Here is a 22,245-nt window from a genome sequence, read left to right as displayed (position 1 = left end):
CCCTAAATAAGGATTTATGGAGGATATCCTGTGTTTCATAACCATATCCAAACTTAAGAATGCATAATACTAACATTGTCATATGATAAAAATCTCACAGACTTAAGCACCACAAAATGTTGAAAATTGCTTCAAGTATTTTATTCACATTCTAAGTACATATAATTATTAGTTTTGAACAAGGGTAGAAAATTAGTCTCTTCAAATCTGCAAATTTTCTCCTAGAGTATTTTGTCTTTGTGAAGATACAGAAAAAACGTTGGCACCAATATCATCTGTGCATTACTCTACTTGTCAGTAGTCACCAGATCATTGTCAATCCATTGATGAATATTTTATAAATCCAGTAGTTCAGGTGATTTTTTAAATAGTTTAACCTTACATTCATCCAGCCCATGCCTTCTCAGCTTAAGAGGGAATAAAAATGAGAGCCTGTCAAAAAGCCTTCTGAAAGGACTTTTCAAGGTTCATTATATTGACTGCTTTCCACTTTTTCTTTCTCCAGTGATTTCAAGGTTGAGGGTAATCCAGTTGGTTTAACTTTGGTAAATTCATATCTTTCTGATGCTTTTTTTGTCTGTAGCATGTTTGGCAATGGTGAAAGTATATATTCTACAATTTTTCCTAAGACTGAAGCCCTGGAACTCTGGATCTTCCATTTTGCATTTAAGGAGGATGAGCATAATCTTAACTTTTTAAAAATTATCTTTAGCTGACTAATGCCAACCAGCCAGTAAGGCTGGCTAGCCCCTCAACACTTATATTATGAAACCCTCAATACAGCCAGAATCCTCCTGGCTTGTTTGTACTACACTGTGTTGACTTGGTAGATGCCTGAATAGTTGAAATCTGCCATGCAGATGAGACCTTCCACAAAGAGCCAGCAAAAGCCCTCTGGCTGCCAGCCTTCATCCTTTGCATCCTGTTGAGAAGGTGTTTGCTAACAAGCAATCACCACAACAATGTTAGTGATCTTTCCCGTTCTAGCCATGCTCCAGAGAACTTTTAAAAGTTGTGTCTTTGGCTTCAAACTGGAGTTCTGTGTAGTCAAAAAGTTACTTACATGGAAGACAAATACCTCTTAAACAGTGAAACCAGATTTTTTATGTCCCTTCATCTCATCTTTCAGTAACATTGCACACAGAATTGTCTACACAAGTCAACATCATGAATAGGATTACTGTACCATTATATTCCTTACCATGATATTCTAAGGGCAGTATTTTGTATTGTATTGTTTATGTGAAAACTGTTTCTAAAATAAATAAATTCCTAGAACAATAACAACAAAAAGCAAGCAAACAAAAGCAAAAACAAAAAACAAAACAAAAAAAAACAAACAAACAAAAAAAAAACACCAAAAGGCTTTTGATCTCTTTCATTATTTGAGGGGGTTCCAAGTAAGACTGAACAAGTGGTAGATTAAACATTGAAAAATGAAACTGTATTGGAGGGAATTAGTTGACTGTGATGTCAATTAACAAAGAAAACTTTGACAAACCATATTTTTAATTTTTTTTCCTGAGGGTAATGTGAAAGGCAATGGATCAGAGGAAAAGATAATGGAACTTTTAGGCATTTCAGTATCACCGTATTTACAGAAAGGTGGCATCTTCCAATTTACATATTAAAACCTTTTCTCTCTTTTAAGACTAAGACAACTGCAGACAACTGCTCTCTGAAACAGAATGGTTTTCTGAGTTATCTGGCAAAGTACTATCAAGAAATGTTCCCTAGATATCTTGTCTAATGATATTATAAGAAATTATTTATCCATGTAACTTATGCAGTTTTTTAACCGAGCATTTAAGTAGAAGTAATATTGGTGTCAACTTTCCAGTCAACATTTGCAAACAAATAGATATACAGCTGCATGCAATCTACTTGCATGCAATCACAGAGTCACACAATAGTTAAGGTTGTGAGAGACCTCAGATTTTCTCCTTCAGCCCATAGCTCGGAGCAGGTCAGAAGCAGATCAGGTTGTTCAGGGCATTGCCCAGTTGATTTTTTAATGTATAGCACTGTTATACATTACAACACTTGTTACAATCTCTGATGCTTTTCAGTGCATTTTTCCCCCTGATATCTAATTAGAAGTTTACTGTAAGAAATCCAGGACTTTATTGGTACCATTTTATGTTCTTCTGAACTGAGGTAGGCAAAACACTTGCCTGGGTTAAACCGTTGCAGTCTGGATGACCGAGCCATCTTTATACTGCTACTGTTGGCCTCCTGGATTCACAGATGACAGAATCATAGGGGAAAAAATAAACATACATGCAGTTTTGAGGGGCTAATACACATGTAAAAATGATGGGAGTCTTCTCTGTTTATTGTCCAATTGCACTCAATGAGTATGTTGAAGTAATAATGCATAGCTAATCTGCATGTACTGCTTAGGGACAATGGGAAGGCATTTCACTTCATTGTCTCACCAGCTATAGATAAAGCCTTGTCATTTCTGTCTGCCGCACATTTTCTTTGCCATTTTTGAAATCACACTTTAGTTTCATCTCCATCTGGGCCAGAAGCAGGGATGCTGTAATATTGCAAGAAAAACTGCTTTTTTAAGTATTTTTAGCTTGATTGGATGATGAGAGCTCTGAAAAGCTATGACATAAACTGGTCTTTTGATGGTTATAGAGAACGTTTGCAGGTGCAATAGGCTGACCAACTGCACAGCAAAAAGCAGCTTAGGATGACAAGTACTACATTAGCACAGCTCATATGGGAAATGACATTTTTCTAACAGAGAGATATGCCCTGCGTACTGCAGCCAAATAGGGAATCTTCAGATCTGTTCTTTGGCTTTTTGAATATGTATTCAATTTTATACATGTCATTAGCACATTTTGTGGAAAAAACAGGAGAAATAGTAAATCAAATTATGCCCCAACATACAAATGTAGATCATGTAGGTTTGGTTCATGAGACTCAGAAACTAAACTTACACAAAATAAATGGGAGATGATTGTTCAGTGTTAATTATGCTGAATTAGATTGTCCTCAGATCAGATTAAAAGTAAAATTAAGATAATATTTTACTTTTATGAAGTATTAAACATCAACCTTATAATATTATTTACCATTTGACATTTTGATAATTTGCCAAATTTACCCTGAGGAACAGGCATTTTTCTTTCCCTTCATCATCGTAGAATTGGAGACAGTAAAACAATTTCTGATATTCTTTAACATGGACACAGTTTTTTATCAGGAAATTCAGGAACTGAATTACAAGATATAGTTGCTAATGTAGTTGAAATGAAACACTTTCAGTTCTGTAGAGATTTGCTGGGTTCCTACATGAATCTGCTGGACTCCGTATTCCTTACTTAAGCCCTACTGCGAGTGTCTTGAACCAATTTTTTTGCTGGAGCCCTCTCTTACTCTACTAGATAAAAGTAACTGCACACTGAAGAACAAATGAGCAGCTCACATAATGCCTAACAAAAAAAATTTGTTCAGAAATATTTTCAAATACTTTTGAAAAAAATTCTTATTTTAACTCATTTATACAAAGTATTCTGATATAAAATATAACCACACAACGCTGTCTTTACTAAAACCATGTGTTATCTAGGAGTCTTAACAGAAAATTATCCAATTTTTGTATGGCTTCTAACACATTAACAATTTCAACTGGATCTCAATGCAAAACTCTAAACAGAATGTTCTTTATATAATCCCTAAGCAAAGAAAACAATAATTAAAGAAGCAATATTTGCAAAATATTAAAGATAATCAGAAGTCACATAGACATGGTCCTGTGCAGCCTGCTCTAGCTGACCGTGCTTGATTAGGTGCATTGGACAAGATGTTCTCCAAAGGTCTCTTCCAACACACAACATTCTGTGATTGCCTGACACTTTCCAGGGTTAAATTTCTGAATAACTTCTCCTTATTTTCCTCCATTCTAGGATTTAGAGCTACTGTCTTCTATGGTTTGTGTTGGAAACGACAATGTTCTAAAACCATTTCAACTTTTCCTGTCATCAATGTACATATTTTTGTAAGGTGTCAAACCAAAGATTTGAAAATATTTTTTCTTTTTCCCATCTCTTGTCTCTTTTAACAAATCACAAGATTCTAAGAGTATATTTTAATAGTTTCTAACAATTTTGTTATCCTTTTATTCTCTGCAGACAAGAACTCGGTAAACCACATCTAAAGTTTCATTGGTATACTTCTGAATCTGACAGTGCTAAACATAACTGTGTCAGAATATTCTCATTAGCAAACTAATACTAGTTAATAAGACAAGTCAAACCCAATTTTTGAACTTCTGACTCATGTACAAACCCAATTCAAACTGCGTGGCAAAGCTTCAATTCATTCCATCTTTCTTTAGATGAAGTATCTAATCTAAATTAAATGATTAGTTAACCTCATCATCAATTGATAAAGAAAAGAGACTGATCAGGAAGACTCACTTTTGAAGGACTGTTTTATTCCATTGACTAACCAGGAGGTCTAGGATGATCATGCCACTAATTCAAGAATTTTGGTGATATGGAATGAATTTGGATGCATGTGTTAACTATCCAAATTACAATCTGCAATGACAGGAACGTCAGGAGTACAAACAGAACTCGTCTCCTAAAAACCCCCAAACAAACAAAAAACATCTATCACACAGCTCTTGTATCATAAGGCAGCAGTTACAACACTGTTCCAGATAGTGAGAGCCAGAGTTTGTTAACCTCATTCTAAGTGTCTGCAACTTCACATTTTTCGTCTCATCTTGTTGTAGAGTAGTTTGAATGATAGGACAATCCTCATTTCTTGTGAAGAACTTACTTGTGTCCAGTTATGTCCTCTCATTTCCACTTATCTCCAGAGAGGAAATCTGAGTTCTGTTTGTGAGTCTTGTAAAAATTTCTTTCAGTGATAATTTCTTGTCAAATGCATAAAAAGCCACAGTAGAAAGGAACACAAATTAGTGTCCTGACCTAAATTAGGTGATTTGAAACATTATATCCACAGCTGAATTTCCCCTGTTGATGTTTTTCAGAAGCAAGATGTTTGGCCATATTTAGAAATTATGTAGGAACACAAAGAGGTACTCAAGGATATTTTAGAACCTAAGGCAATCCAGTTTTCCTTAATCTCTATTTTTAGCCACTACTACATCTGTTCACCCGAGCATTTCTCTTCTTGGTAGCTGCAACTCAGGGCCTCAGAGCACTTCCTCCAATATGATGGTACCCTCTTTTTCTAGAGCTCTAGGGTCACAGAACCATCTAATGACGTACATGGAAGGCATCTAGGAATCAATTCAATGGCAACTATGAGACCAGAACAATACTAAATACGACTATGTCCTAACATTAAAGGTAAGCAATAAATGATGTAAAGCTTTCTACCTTCAGATCATGAAGTGTTCTATTAAAAGGAATTTTGTCATTAATTCTTTTTTACAAACGTAAAAGCTGATAAACAGAAAACCAGAGAATCATATGAGAGTTTACTGTGTTTTCTGGAAAGAAAGAAAACAGATTTCCATAAATTGTGCTCCTTTGAAGATTTTGCTTATGTGAGAGTCAGGTTTCTTAATTCCTGAAAGTATATAGACACTTAAAAGAGAAATGTGAAATTGAGACAGAACAACAGTAATAAAGGAATTCTAATGAATTCCATCAAACTGATAGACAAAAAGTACAAATGTTTCAGTTTCACAGTTTAGTCTCAGTCTGCATCTTCATAATCAAACAGAAGACTTTTTTATCAAAGAAAATTATCTTGAACAGAAAAATATTAACTGTAATATTTACTTTATTAGAAAAAAAATATTCCAACTGTAGAGTTATATTACAACAATTAACTTAGAAAAACCATTTCCTGAGATAATGAATAGAATGTAGGCCTCTGGGCAGCCTAAATCAGTTGATGAGATCAATGACTCAGAGAGCAGGAGTGTTTATCTCTGTTTCATATTGGACAGAAATGCAACTATTTTTTTTTCTGTAGTCAAGATGCTGTTAGCACAGGAAAAGCTGAAACTACTGTTGCACTGCACTAAGTACTTTTATTGCTATACTTTTAATTTTTTAAAAATTAAATAATTTATAAGCTCATTTGGGAACAACTTATCTTTCTTGACAACTATAATTGTGAGAGTATTTAATAGATATTCTTAATTTTAATAAACCTAGCATTAGGTTAGCTGCTTAGCTTTATTTTCTCATGCCATGTTAAATCTTTCTTCATAGTTAATACAATTTAAGAAGTACATGAAAAAACATTGCTTTATATTAAAGTTTCTCGAAGACTGAATTTGAATTATGTGTATTCATACGTTGTTAAGAAGAGAAAGCTTATACTTAAAAGTGATAAAAAGAATGCTTAGTAAAAAAAAAAAAAAAAAGAAAGAAATTAAAAAAACCCTAAACATTCACAGTTGCCACTGATTTCTAAGTCAGTGAAAGATTTGACATAATTCTAAATAGTTCTATTTTACATAAACTTAAGCTGAAGGGAGCATCTTTAAGTAGAAGTCATCTTTGTAAGCCATATCAGTCCAGACAAAGGCTAGTGGGCTCTAATACTGGCAGCTTTCCACTAAACAGTTTTATCCTTAAATTAGTATAAGAAGGTTATATCTGTTGGTAACATACAACTGTATAGAAGCACATAAAATATAATCATAATATGATCAAAACCAACTCATAGCTATTCTATAAATAGCTCTTCTTTGTTTTTACTGATTTGGGACTGTATGTTTAAGGTTTTTATGAATAAAACCTCTTTCTTGATAAATTGCAGTACATAAAAACTTCAACATTTTATAAAAATTTAATTTTAAAAGAAATATTTGAAAGTCACTGCATTGAGGAACAATAAGGAGGAAGGTACAGACTATAGGAAGGTATAGACTGCAGCCCCTAAAGCTCAACAAACATGGTTACGTATAATTTATAAAACTAATAGAATTATCTAAAACCCATCATAAAAAGAAAACCAGAACCCAAATGATCAATTACCATTATTATTATTATTATTTACCCTCATCATTAGTACTTTTAAAATCTCATAACTCTCCATTTTTGCTAATTTCATTCTTAGAAAAATCTTCTAAGGCAAATCCCATAAAGGAATTCCCTATAATTTTCAAATATCAAAAAGCCTTTTCCTGCAAAATTATTGGGTTCAAAAGGTTGAATGAAAACAAAATTTCTTAGGACTTATCAGTGTTTTAGAACTATGGTGAACTACTTCCTGGTATTATGACAATTTCAGTCAACTTACCTGAGTTTATATTTGGTGAGTAATGTCATACAGTTGTCATGTTTATGTGAAACATAAGATACTCTTTTTATGCACACAAATTTACAGCTTTTTCAGACAGGAAAGAGTAGTAAAAATCAGGCATTATTATTTCCAAATCCAGTCCTTACATCTCAATCTGATTTAAGAAAAAAAAAAATCACAAAAACTTTCATGAAATTTAACATCACTTCAATCAGATAGGAAGGGAAAACAGCTTTTATTACTTTCTTATTCTTAGGCCATTTAAAAGTCATGCATCTACTAAATTTCTGCAAAGTCCATCACTGTTGTACTCATAGGCTCTAAAAAGGGAATGAAAAAATGAGAGTTAAAACATATAAAAGTTTAAAAAAAACCAGCTTGGTGAAAAATTTCTCAATAACATAAAATAAAGGCTAGTCAGAGAAACAGAGACAGGAGTTGAATTCTGGAGAGAGAAAAGAAGTATATAATTAAAATCTTTTAAATCATAATGTGACTTAAATTTTCTCTCTAACAGGTCCAGACAGCCAAAACACATTGCCAGCTTCATAATAAAATAGCATGTGAGAAGATATGCTACCATTAAAAGCATAATCAAGAATAACTGACATATGTACGCTGTAAAACAACATTGTGGCAGATGGACGGCAGTTCAACTGCAAACTTACTAAAAACTACTAAAAAATTCTCTAGTACCTCTCATACCATATTTTTAAATTGCTTCACTACATGTTTTTGCATATGCCAAGTCTTTCATCTATCATGCTCAGTTCTTAATAATACAGCAGTATATTCTTTTAGCAATGTACCATTAGCTGACATCATAAATATGGACAGCAGAACACAACTTGTTTACATTCTTCCCAAGACAAATGAAGTCAAACAGTGAGTGGTAAAGAATATGCATTATTATCTCAGTTTTCTGTAGGAATTTATGATCTAGTATATTAGTAACATTGCAAAGAAAAGACAAAACCATTAGCTATTACTAATCAAGACCTAAACAGCAGACTCTGATGGTCTGAATGATCAACTTCTAGTTACTTAGTTGTTGCTCTTAAATCAGTAGTCATCTCTATGCACTATGGACAGATTTCTTCAATATCTAAATTTATTTTCAAAATCAGCTTTGCTAGAAAGCATTTTTGCTATGGAAACCTGCTACATTTAGCTGTTGAAAAACAAGACAGAAAATTTTCAGAAACATTTATGATTTTATTAAGAACTGCAACTATTGGCTGCCTATTGATTAGTTGGTTTATATATTGTGATACTTATATATTCCACATAAAATATAATGCTCACACTTTCTAAACTCATAAATGGCTCACAGTGTGGTTAATTACATTTTCAGGTCAGACTATTTGTTGTGTTTGCATTGTTAAACTATGAAGAATTCAGAGCAGAAATGAAATAAACTTTGAGAAATAACAAAATGTTATGCTGATAAACTAGTTCAGAAATAAGGTTAGGACAGAAGTGAAAATTTAAATGAGGCAAGTGAATTAATACAGAGTTCTGAGAAAGAGTAAGATCCTATAAAAGTCCAATTTGGTTACATTTATAACAAAGTTTGGGTTGGAGATTAGATTAGAGATTACAAACATGTGGATTAGATTCCTATGCTAGAGCCATAGTAAAAAGCTTTCTAAAACCTCATGTTTAAGTCAGTTGGTCCCTTAAAGACTTGTTGACCTCTAGACTGAATATTTTGACAATTATATCCAACTTTCAATGAATTGTCAAGCTAGGCCTGTCTTTCCACATCCTTACTAAGATCCCACCAAAGAGTTCTAACATGTTAGTTTGTTGTCATTTTCCCGGGATATTGCATTAAACTACCAGTGTAGAATGAATGAGAGCAGAAATGACTGGAGACAAAACAGGGGAGGCCAATATATGTTTTGCCCAAGAAATATGTGAGACAGCCACTAGCAGTTTAATGTTCAGAAATCAAACAGGTGCTTGCAACAACTTGAATTTTTTTTCTTCATTCTCCTGGTAATCATTCACTAACACAGACAGTTTTCTTGAACTATGCAAGAAGGTGTCTACATCCTGCAGACTATAAACTAACTATAAAGTCAAAGATTGATTATTCCGTGTATTCAAGCAGAAAATGTGAAAATTTCACTTGGCAACAGAACTCAGCTGTGATTGCGGAGGCCTTGGCAGGTTTGAGCAGAGGTCTTTTTCAGTTATCCTGTCTTTAGAAGGACTCTTGTCATCACAGGCCAGATGGTCACAGGAATTGAGAGTCTGTGTATTACCACTGTGTGACAAAAGCATTTAGGGTGGAGTTATTTTTGGTGTATTGAGACAGGCTGTAACTTCCAAGTGATGCTTTTTTTGTAATTATTTTGTCAGGCATTCCCATTCCAACTGAAAAGAAACTACATTTGAAGATTAGCTAAGAGTAATTTAGAATTGCCTGGCATTTTTCTATCTCAACTTTTTGGAACCTTCATTCTTTTATTTCTGCTAATAAAGACTGTCAGCTCCTTATGCATTCATTGCAGGGTAACTGCAGATGATATAGCAAGAGAGAATTTGCAATTTTTACTGTTCCTCCTATTTGAAGAAAAACCTTAATTTCAAGGTCAGTAGGAGACCCTTTTGTGCACTGGTTAGATGCCCACATAATCTGTCATGTAAGGGATTGTCTGGGAAAGAAAGGGTACAGTAAAGACAGCTGAGGCCTTCTAAAACCATCTTTTTCTCTAGCTACTGTATCAGTCAGCTATTGTGTGGTATAGGGTCACAGGGTCTTAAAAGACCAAACGTCACAGACAGCAGATATGTGTTCTCATCCACTACATGTATTTAATTTCCAAAAATTCTAACATTCGATTTTACAAGTGTGAGCAACTTAACAATGTTTCTCAGGATACTAAAGTTTCATTGCTCTTGCTGTGGACTTTAGGCATTCAGGAGGCAGAAAGTAGCTGCTGAATAGACATAGACAGTACTGTATCTAATGACTATGAATTCTTCATTCTACCCCTAGAAATGGTGTTAGCCATTCTTAATAAGTTTTGAAATACTTGTTGGCAGTCAGACTATTCAGCCTATTCTCTCTCACTTGAAAATTGGGAAGCAAGCTCTGATTTTGTTTGAGAATAGACAGGCTGCAGACTAAAATTAAGCCCTATTACATGTCTTTTTTTACTGTTGGGAGGAATAGGTCACAAATGGTAAATTAAATGTAGGTTAGTGGTTCTTAGCATACAACTGAGAGTCTTTTTATTTTGCACAATATCATAGTTCAGCTTTACATTTGCCTCAAATAAGTGGTCAGTAGTAATATAATCAGATTAAATTTTTATGTTTAATTTTATATTATTATTGTTTTTCCCATTGCTGTTGTTGTCTGAGAAACCAAATCACTAGTCCAGGGAATACTGGAAGACCATTAACCTCCTAGGGCATAAACTGTCACACAAACTTTTCCCAGTTGTTTCAGAAAAAAGTTGCAAAAGAACAATTGTAGGAAAACCTGCTTCACAAAGGAAGGCACCTTGTTCCTATTTCATCTGTTTAAATGACTTCTACCCTGAAGAAAGCACATTTACATCATGTCTATAAATCTTTGACATAAGAATAAACATTTCAATTAATCATTAACTTACTTCCCCCTTTCTTGAAATTTTGTCCTGTCATCACTGATAGCCTCTCCAGGAAATAAGAACTCAATTAACAATGCAATTGCTATCAATCAGTTTCCTACAGAATAAGCTTCAATTCAGACTCCAACAATTTCAAAATGAAGGTATTATTGCTCTTCTATAACAGTGGTGTTAAATAGATTTTATGGGTCCTGTTGAGGGCTGATAATGAGCTATTGGGATGATTTTACAGGAAATTCCAACTTCCAAATTAATTCATCTCTACCTGGCATAGTATTAGAAATTATTAATTTAAATAACAGTGATACAGATGCAAGGTAGGGCTGGACATAAAGGCAGCTTGGTAATGGCTGCCTATTGCTAGGACCAGAGTGTCCTCCTGGGTTTTGTGAGACAAGTTTTACTTACTACTCTAGTGTCTGAGGGAAACCAATTGAGAGTCCACCATGCAGAACTCTGATGAGAAGCCTTGGACCTTTACTCAGTCTGGTCTTAATTTGTTAACTCCATTTTCACAGAATCAGAATAGGTTTAGGGACCTCTGAAGATCATTGCTTAGACCAGTCATCTTGCTCAGAGGAAGGTCAACTAGAGCAGATTGCTCAGGATCACATCCAGTTATGTTTCAAAAATTTCCAGGAATATAGACTCACCAACCTTTCTCAGCAACCTACTGCAGAGTCTGATCACTTACATACTTGCTCCATTATGTCAATATCTGTCTTGTACTTCAGAGCCCAGCACTGAACACAGCACTCCAGATGAGGCCTCATCAATTCTGAGCAGAAGAGAATAAACTTCCCTGTACCTGCTGGTAATGCTCTTCCTAATTTAATCCAGGATACCATTGTGCAATAGGAACCTCAGCTTCTTTTTGGAAAAGTTGTTTTCCAGGTTATGGATGAACAATGTGTACTGTTGCATGGGTTCTTCTTCCCCAGATGCAGATTTTGCATTTCCCATTCTGCAGCCTTAATAATGTTCCCGTTGGCCCATTCAGTGGCCTGTCAAAGTCTTCTGAACAACAGCACCTCCATTCTGGTGTTTTTGCCAGTTCTCTCAGTTTCGTATCCCCTGCAAACCTGCTGAGGATGTGCTCTGTTCCATCATCCATGTCATTAACAAAGTTGTTAAATAATATTAATAATAGGACAAAACCCTGAGATAAGTTATTAGTGACTGTCTTTCAGTTGGACTTCATACTGAAGTTATTTAGTCCTGGCAGTTTAGCTATTTTTCAACCCACATCATTGCTCGTTTGTCTAAGCCATTCCTCATCAGGTTGTTAATGAGACTGTTATGGGTGACAGTGTTGAAAACTCTTCTAAAGTCAAGATAAACCTCTACTTCTCTTCTCTCATCCACTGACAACTTATCGCAAGATGTCAGGTAAGTCAGGAATTATTTCTTCTTTGTAAGTCAATGCTACCTGATCCTAATCACCTTCCTGTCCTTCATATGTTTGTAAATGGCTTTCAGTAGGTTTTGATCCATCACCTTCCCTGGATCAAGGTCAGGCTGACTGGTCTGTAGTTCTCTGGTTCCTTCTTCTTGCTCTTCTTGACAAAAGGAGTAAGTTTTGCTTTCGCAGAGTGCCTGGTCTCTCACCTCTACTGTCTGCCAGAACCCTTTAATGATAATAAAGAATCACCTCGCAATGACATCAGCCAGTTCTCTCAGCAATCACGAGTGCATTCCATTCCTTCCCATATTCTTATTTATATTCAGTTGCTTTAAATGGTCACGTATCTGATGGTCATCTACATAGGATAAACCTTCCTTGCTCAAGACTTTCCCACTGGTCTCAGGGATCTGGAATTCCTGAAGGCAACTCTTACCAGTAAAGATATATATGAAGAAGGTATTTTCTATATCCCTTCTCACCAGGTCTAATTCAGCAATGGACCCACATTTTCCTTAACCTTCCTTTTCCTGTTGAATTACCTAGGTAAACTCTTCTCATTGTCCTTCACATTGTTTTCAAGTCTCAGATCCAGGTGGGCTTTTGCTTTCCCAACACCATCTATGCACATTTGGAAACTGTTTCCATATTCTGACTCTGTTTCCACCAATTGTATGTCCTGGTTTTGTCAGAAACTCCATCCATCCAGGCATCTTGTCATCTTTCTTGACTTTCTCATCAGTGGACCATTCCTGGTTTTGGAGAAGATGAATGTTGAAAAATCAACCAGTTATTCTAAACTTCTCTGCAAAACTGCCTCCTGTGTCATTCTTCGAAGCAGGTCTTTGAATAGACCAAATTCTGTTCTCCTGAAATTCAGGATTGTGATCTACTAGTTGTCTTGTTCCCTCCTCTCAGGATCTGAACTTTAGCGCCTCATGGTGTATTGGCTATGGCTTGGATAGAACTAATTGTTTTCAGAGCATCTCTTATTGGTTCTAAGTTTTGAATTGGTGATCAGAACTGTGGATAACACATCAACACTTTAGCTACTGCTATTAGCTTTAAAGTTTTGTGTTTCTTGCTCTGTGTCCCACAGAAAGTAGGGAGGAGTAGGCAAGAGCCTTGGAGGGAACGCAACTGTTGCTTACCTAAGAGATATTCTATATCATATAATGTCATACTCAGCAAGCACGGGAGCTGTTGCTCTGGGTTTGCCTGGACACTGGTTGGCAAGAGGTGAGTGACTTCTTTTGAATATTTTTGGTTTGATTCCTCCCCCGTTCTTTTTTTTTTTTTTCCATTTACTTATTGAACTTTCTTTGCCTCAACCCACATTTTTCTCAGGTTTACCCATATGATTCATTCTCCCATACTACCGGGTGGGAGTGAGCAAGCAGTTATATGGTGCTTAGATGCCCACTGTGATTAACCAACACACAGTCACTGTAGTTGAGACTGTTCCCAGTCTAAATATCCCCACCAGTTCCTTTTTGCTTGTAAGCATCTGGTCCATTATTTTCCCCCATTGGCCCTTTGATCACCTATTTCAGGATATAGATCAGTCTTCTCTAGAAACCTGACAGAATGCTTGTGCCCTGTTACATTGTCCCTCCAGCACATCAGTGATTGAAGTCGAAGAGCAGAACCAGTGACCAAGAAGCTTATATCCAGCTATGACTGCAGGTTTTCCTTGTAAATTTGGAAATTTGACTGTAATTTATTTATCTTACAAATGTTTGTCATTTAATGAGGTGTTTTACTACAAAATTAGAAATACGTGTGCATGAAACTCATAGTTACTTGAAGTATACTGACCCATTGGACTGGTAAGTTACATATATAACAAAAAATAACACAAAGTTGATGTTTGCAGCAATGCTGTTACAGTTATAGACATTAGCTTTTCCTTTCTGATGATAATGCTTCTGTGTGTACCCAAAAGAAGCTTTTGCTCCTAACATAAGCAAAAGGACAGGAGAGAAAATGCTCCTTTTATGTTTTTTTCCTGTTGCTTTTTAAACACAAGTTTCCATAATTAGCTGAAATTGTATCAAAATCTTATTCAGATTGCAGGAGACATCTCTACCGAAGTTAATATTTCCCTCAGAGTATAATACCAGAGAGCCTCAGGCAATGCTGTGTAACCCCCTGAAGCTTCTTGTTACCAGGCTGCATATTATGCAGACTTACATTTTCATAGTTCAGTTAACAAGTCAGAGACATTGGTTCTTTGCATCTAGTTTTGCACTCCATTAGAACAGCTTTAAGTGTTTTATTTTAGACTTTAAGCTCTCTGTATGCAATACTATTTGCAAGTATTTGGCCCCTAGGTTTCTCCTTGAATCCATCCTCCACTGCCTCTTTTTGCTCTTGTTCTCAGTGACATTTTCTACACCATAGCTCCCAGCTATCCCTCAACCACAAAGGTAGTTGAAGCAGCTTCCAAAAATACCAGCTCCCAGGAGCAGCCCTTCTGTGCTTAGAGTATAAAACAGGTCTCCACTCTGTGTAATAAATGAATTCATGATTCTCAATTCCCAGCTGACATTAATAGCAGCAAGGAGCAAGAAGCAAGTTAATGTTAATTTCTGCAGGTAATGCATGAAAGCAGATAGGGAAGCTTGAAAGGTCAACATCTGCTGTCATTCAGAAAAGTTACAAGATTTGATTGGCTAGTAAATGTCAACACCATGTTTGAAAATCTACATACTATCCTTTTCAATTTAATCTTAGCTTGCAGCCCAGCTAGAAATCATGCAGCATGTTTCAAAAACCCTTGAGTTAGAAACCGGAGTTGTATGATTGCCTTCCCATGGCAATAAGGAGCTTGCAAATTACAAACTTGTCATTTAATCAGCCTAGTAGGTAGTACAACGCCTGTGACTTTTTATATCAATTTTCAGGGAATGCTGAAGAATCCATAATGATTATATACCATAAAGAACTGCAGTTCCAACTGTTGCCATGGTATTATGCACTCCTCTTTTTTAAAAGCAGTGACTAGAATGTAAAACAGATGATGAATCTAATTGATTTCCCCTGTACCTCACAGAGATGCTTTATTTTTCTCTCTGCTTTTTTCTGTTTTGTCTCACAATAAATCAGATGCAGAACAGCATTGTTTAGTACATTGATGGCATAAATTTAGAGAGTAGATGCACTTTCTAAAGCAGAAATATGATGACCAGCCCTAAGCAAAAGAGAATGAAAATTATATCTTCTTTGTCTAGATGGCAAACAGCAGTTGCTGATGGAAAACATATCCTCAGCTTACGTTTATGCAAAATCTTCTGTAAAACATAAGGCAATATTGAACTAGAGGAAGCTCAAAACAGAGAGGGAAAGAGAGATTAGATTGTATGTGTCCACATATAGATAGCACGGTGACTATGTATAGCCTCAGCAGTAAAATGTGACTACAAGCTCATGGCTCTAAATGCACGTTAAATTAGTGTGCTAGGTGTCATACAGTAGGATACGATGGTTTGTAAAAAGATATGAAAAGTCAAACAAGTTGTTAAGGCTCTTAGAATTCTAGTATTAATACAGATTATTCCCAAAGTTTCCTATCATTTTTAAATAAATGCTTATAGAATGACAACTATTGCAACATTATACAACATCTATTGTGAAAGTAAATCATGAAGACAAAGTGTGAATGAATTACATATACATTTCTGTAGTCACATTCTTGAGCAAAAAACTGAGTCTTCCACACACCCCTGATGCCCCTTTTTAAGTTCATTCTGAGGCAGGATTTTGCCCACCAGTTACAGTTTTTGCATATCTTGTTATCAATATGTCATCGTGCCTGAAGGAATTATTCAACTCCAATGAGATCATTCCTCACAGACAGTGCCCCCTATGGCAATACCAGTAATGTTCTTGAAAAGATTACAAAAGTTATGCTGTAACATGTCACTGACAAGTTGCTTAATAGGCAAATAGAATTTCCCTATGTCTTTTAGACCCATCTATTTATTTTACTTATTCCTTTATTTTGATGGCACTGCATTTCATATGTCCTTAGTGAAAAGCAGCAAAAAGAGTAGGAATGAGGCTTTGGCACAAGCTTCTCTCTTATGCTGCCATTTATTTTGCCTCTCATTGATCTACTATGCATGCCAAGTCAATCACGCATGGTTATTCTAATAGCTACTCTCATCACTTGTCTGCCTTATCTCAACCACAATCACTAAAGCAAAGAACCTTAATCTACCTTTTAAATATAATTAGAGGAGTAATTTGTATACAGATCTGCTCATTATTGATTTTCTTTAAAACTCTCTATGCCCAAAAGTTATGTGCAGTAGAAATGGGGCATCTGCCCATACCTACATTTTGATTGTTAATGATTCTTTTGAACATCTGTTGTACTGCTACTGAACAGTTGTGGTTTCTTTAAGAAGGCATGAGGGACTGGACCTGCACCACCTCAATCTTGACTATTTTGGAGGGCAAAGCACCTCTGGGAGCCATTTATATATATGGTACCATACTGACACAAACTTATGCTCACCTTTGTATCACTTTTTTCCCATTATGTTATTGATGAGTCTGTGCTGTTATTCACTACTGGAACACCAACTGCTTTACCTTTTGTTTCATAGTTTACTAATCAGATGTGCTGAGTATGAAAATGCCACAATTATAAAGCTCCTTAGTCAAAAAGGATGTGTCTTAACAGCAAGTAGGATGAGAATTGCACATCAGAAAATTCATCTGGGCTAGGAGGCGCTGGTAGAAATTTTTATTACAGTAGCAAAAAAAAAAAAAAAGCAACCATATTTATGTTGGAAAGAAAAAAATGGTGACATCATGTATTCACAAGCAAAAGGGTTTGTTGAAATACCAATAAAACAAAAGAGTTTAAACTGAAGTCAATCAGGCCAGCAGCAACTGCATTGTAGAGAGATGAAGTCTGTTACTCCAAATTGTAGTATGCTGAAGCAAAACACTGCAGAATTTCTTTTCTTAATTCTCAAATAAATTCTCTGTAGGATATTTTGAGCAACAGTTAATAGCTCAACTGACTGTGCTTTTTTTTTTTTTTTTTTTTTTGCTGGTTGCACTATGTAAGGAAACAGTGCAACGATTTCTGTAGAAGAATCAGTATGGGCATAGTTGTTGATTTGTAGGATAGATTTCTGTTGGAAGTTCCCCACTAGAGGTTTATTCATGGTGGAGAAAAACCTCTGAAGAAAAAGAGAATTGAAGACAGCTTTGGAATGCAGCTAAACTCCTGGATAACAGATAACTTCCTACCTCCGAGACTGCTTTTCATGTTATAAAAGCATTCTGTTTATTCAATTTAGTAACAATGTTGTTAGAAAAAATCTTACTTTATATGTAATCTACAGTTTCAATTATTGTTAGCCCTGTCCCTATTCGTTGATTGTAACCCTTCTGCTTATTGGCCCCTGAAAGTTAAAAATTATAGCTTTTCCCCTTCTTTCTATATCTTCTCACACATATTTGGATGTGTTTAGCTCAATTTCTCCATTTATAGACATTCCCTTGCATGAAACTCCCTTAATTCCTCCCAAATTCCACACATTCCATGCTCTACCACATAAAAACTAGCTCACCCCTGAAATAAAGGTTCACCCATTTTGTCTTCACTGTGTGTGATTTCTGTGCGAAGTGGACACATAGTCTTAATATCTAGGAGGTGTCACAGCTTTCACCTCTGATAGATTTCTATAGCTAATAATTGGCTGCTAGTTTTCATCACATGTGTGCCACTGAAGCTACTATTGAACATTGGTAAAAACACAGAGAATACAGATGGGGAACAGTAAACCTTGCTGCATGTTATATCTAGCCTAGCCCAGCCCCACTCTGACCTGATAAAACATTTAAATAACCTAACCAACTAGAAACTCACCTATTAAATACAAGTATTTAACAATTAGAAACCTCTATTCTTTTGCTGGAACAGGGGAAGGAAACAGCCTTAGTGGGCTTGATAAATAATGACGGGCAGACATTCATTCTTATCTTTCATAGCCGTTCTTTAACATTAACTCACTCAACACTAAAATCACTTTTTTTTCCACCTGACAGAAATGCCAGGAATCAAGTGAAATGCTTAAGATGACTTAGGGGCTTCCTAAGGAATGTACCCAAAAAGTATAACAAGAAAACTCAGGTTTCAGATCTTTCATTGACAGGGTTCCATGGGGATCAGTTCTCTCTCCTACTTGATATTTCTCTAAAACTTTTAAGAGAACTATCGAGGTAAAATGCTGAAAGACAGAAATGCTGGGAAAATGCAGATAAAATACAACTCCATATATTTTTTGTCGTGTTTGTCTGTATCACTACTATTATATGACTTCATGCTCAAATGAGTTACAGCTGCTTGAAAGACAAAATTGATACAGGTTTAAAAGTTAGTAATAGTGAATTTTCTGACTAATTTATTGCTAGGGGTCATTAAAGAAGATGCATCCCATTCTGATAGAATATTTCTTGACTCAAAATATCTCTTTCTACTTCAGCAGTGTTGTCGGTTCTTATGTGTTTGTCTGACATTCTGCCAGTATGTTTCAGCTATCAGAAAACTACTGCAGTCCATGTTTAACAACAATCTTAGTGACCGAATCATCTTCATTTCCAGAAGAAATTATATGAAATCCTGCCACAATATAGTCGTGTCTTCAAGAGAAAGAAAGAACATAGCAAGAAACTGATTAAATTTGCCAGTATCTTCCCTACAGAATTTTAAATTAGAATCTACCTGAAACACTGTGTATATAAAATTTCTTTCTGTACCTAGTAGTTTTCACCATGTCCATCTGAAACATCAGTATGCCTCAAGCCACTGTATTAATATAAATAACTTATGTTTGTATGGTACCTTTCAGCTGTGAAATCAGAACTGCAGTCTCTGGTGGATGAATGAGTTATGAAACTGCCAGTTTACTGTATATAATTATAAATGAAAGCATGCATTATGTCTCTGTAAAAATAATAAATACATAGAAGATTCTTAATTAATCTTTATGAATCACCATGAATATCACTCATGGTGGGATAAAGGATTTTGAGTTATGGTTTATTTTTTCTATTTCCATAAGGAACTAGTTAATTTCCAGTTTGTTAAGAAAATGATGATCAATATTTTTATTAAAAACTAGACAAAACTACTTTGCAATGTCCTCCATAGATTTATTTATTGTTTAATTTAGTCATAGAAAAGTCTCAACATACAAGGAACTTTTCTGTAGTTTCTTAACTAAATGACAAATATTCTAGTCACTGCCTTTTTCTGCTGCACAAATTGTAATTACAGAAATTGGCATAAATAAATAGTTTCTCTCTGTCCATTTAGTTGCTTAGTAGGTACAATATTAAATTATTTTTTGAATAAAGAAATTGTGTATACATGTTTTAAGTTGAAAGACAAAAGAGAAACCTCACCTCTCTTCTCTACTACTTTGGTGGTTTTTGCCTAATCATTCTCATTATATAGAAGGGGATCTTTTAGCTGTTTTTCCTTTTATAAATCATAAAACCAAGAGAGTATTGCAATTTCAGTGAATCTGACTTTAACTAAAATGGGACCGACATTTAATTTTCGTTGCCTAAGAGAAGATCTGCATAAGGAGGAACAAGAAAATTGCATTTTCAGAGTTCTGTTAGTTTGAATAGATGAAATAGCTATTACAGACAAAATAAGAAAGAAATGGGTTTTTTTACAATGCAAAATTGATTTAACAGTGTCTTTTGCAGAAACAAAACTTGATGCCATTCTTGAAATTAGCTACTGGAACAAAATGATAAACCTGTTTCTAGCTACATGTCATAAAGTAGAACAACATTTGGAGTGATACAAACTGAAGTAAAAAAAATTGGTTTTGTTCATATTTATTAAGTACTCATATGTTCATTGAATAGTTCAGTGATGAACAAAAGAAATAAAAGTTCTTTCTTAAAAATGTACACTTTTGTATGAACAAGATTTCAGCATAATTTTCCCCGATATGGACTGGGGTCTGGTTCAATGGTATTCAGTATCATCTGTGAAGCTACACTGAATTCAGCCCACTGTTGAAAGCTAAATTTAAACAAGCCTCCTGTATCAATCCTGCATTATGAAAAAACTGGGTTACAAGCATTTTAAATGTTAATGTTTATTTAATCAAAGTGTTCAGTTTTTGGCGGGCAAAGATCTACAAAAATTGGAAACACCTTTTATTTTGAGCTTCTTTTTTTCTTAAATACTTAGAACTGCACAAAAAAAGGTGCTGAAAACCTGCTTTACACAAAGAATGTCCTTTATTTGAAATAAAAGAAAAAACAAACAGTAACAGAAAAGTATAAAGGACAAAGTCTTCACCATTAATAAAGTACCACAAAGTCTTACCCATTAATAAAGCACAAAAAATAAAGCACCGATAAATCACTATCAGTGATTATGAGCAATCAAGTCTCTACTAAGCAGCAAACAAGGCAGTGCAATCATCTGCTTGTTACTCTTGACAAGGCAGACTGGTGAAAGATCCTTCACCTCTGTGTAGTCTCTTGCACTGGATTGGGAGAAGGAATACCTATCATCCTTATTTTCCTGTTCTTCTGTTGTCTTCCAACACCAATAAATAGGAGAATTCGTAATGTATTTGTAAGTCAAGGGACAAATGCTGGACACATTACACCTTGCCATGCAAAAGCAGTTCCTTCTTTCCCACTGGATAAGCAAATTCCTTTTTTTTCACTGAGTTTTTCCATGACAATAACGATAAGGAAATTTTATATCTCTGTTCTGTCATGGTCATGTGGCAGACATGTATAGACATCAACACAACAGTTTTACACTTTGTAGAACTGTTTTAAAAGAAAATATGCTAAGAACATTCCGATCTTCTTTAACATAGTTTCCCAAAATAGAAAAATATCTATTTTTTTCTTTTCACCCTAAGAAAATTCTGAAAATAATTATGCCAAGTTTTATATTTGTCTCATATTCTTCTGACTTTTTTCAAGACAACAAGATGGTCTACCTGTAAATATTTGACTAAGTAGAATTTTTAAGAGGTATGTGTTATTGCAGAAGAATCTTTTCAAAACAGAAAAACTTTGTTATTTTTTATAAATAGAATAAAGAATTATAAGGTTTATGTTATATATTTGTAAAGTACTACAGAAAAAAAGAAAATGGATATAAATATGCAAAGACACAAAATATTTCAAGTTATAGAGCCTTTTATATACTTTTGGATCACTGAGCAGAGATCCTTGTTAAAGTATACTCCACTTACCACATTAATAAAATAACTGATCAGATTGGTTGTAAAATGCTTTTCCATTTGATATATTTAGAAAGGATACCTTGACAAAAATTGTGCTGTGTTCTGAAAAGACCTTTGAAAGCCGCATACCAACGGCTAAACTACTGCCTTCAACATATCTTATTTTGTATTTCATGGAAGTGATGGGTATGAATTCCTGCATCTACTAAGTAGCTATAATTTCATCTGATGTAGATGAATACTGACTGTGCTCAGTGTCTTGAAATCAGACTACTTAGTGAGTTATTTATCATTCATTTAAGGAACTCCAAAAACTTTTGAAGCACAACTGTGCAGAATATTTCCTGTTAACAGCAGAGTAAGTACTTTTGAAGACATAATGAATAATAATTATTCTGATAGGCCATCAAGTTTGTGGAAATTCTAGAAAATAGTTTGTGAATACTGCAATAATCCTTCAAGAGTAAGAACTGTCACATATTTAAAACTGTACAGGCAAACTAAAACAAAGAATTTACAAAGGCACCATTTTGCCTAATAATTAAAGCCTATTACATTGATTAAGATTGATATCAACAATATTTTCAGTATTGAGTTTAATCCCAAAAGTTTGGACAAAAAGGTTTGTCATGAAAAAACATGGCAAAATTTGGATGCATAACAAGAGACCAAATTATCTTAGGTAGTAGTACTTCTTCCATTTTCC

At 34.8% G+C, this 22,245-nt stretch overlaps 1 long non-coding RNA gene across 4 annotated transcripts in view; it reads left to right on the top strand.

Annotated features, from left to right (window-relative positions):
• Nucleotides 1–19,865, top strand: part of LOC126651287 (uncharacterized) — a 150,985-nt gene extending 131,120 nt beyond the window's left edge. For 3 of the 4 annotated variants that reach the window (XR_007631607.1, XR_007631608.1, XR_007631610.1), the window contains exon 4: nt 5,225–5,331. This is a non-coding gene — a long non-coding RNA (uncharacterized LOC126651287). Of the gene's footprint in view, nt 1–5,224; nt 5,332–18,788 lie in introns of those variants that run through there. The other variant, XR_007631609.1, reaches the window with a different exon arrangement.
• The last annotated feature ends 2,380 nt before the right edge of the window (nt 19,866–22,245 follow it).

Source organism: Myiozetetes cayanensis, unplaced genomic scaffold (assembly GCF_022539395.1).
Source record: "Myiozetetes cayanensis isolate MyiCay16 unplaced genomic scaffold, myiCay2020 scf6-25, whole genome shotgun sequence".
NCBI classification, from domain to species: Eukaryota; Metazoa; Chordata; class Aves; order Passeriformes; family Tyrannidae; genus Myiozetetes; species Myiozetetes cayanensis.
This window is presented reverse-complemented; position numbering and strand designations above follow the sequence as displayed.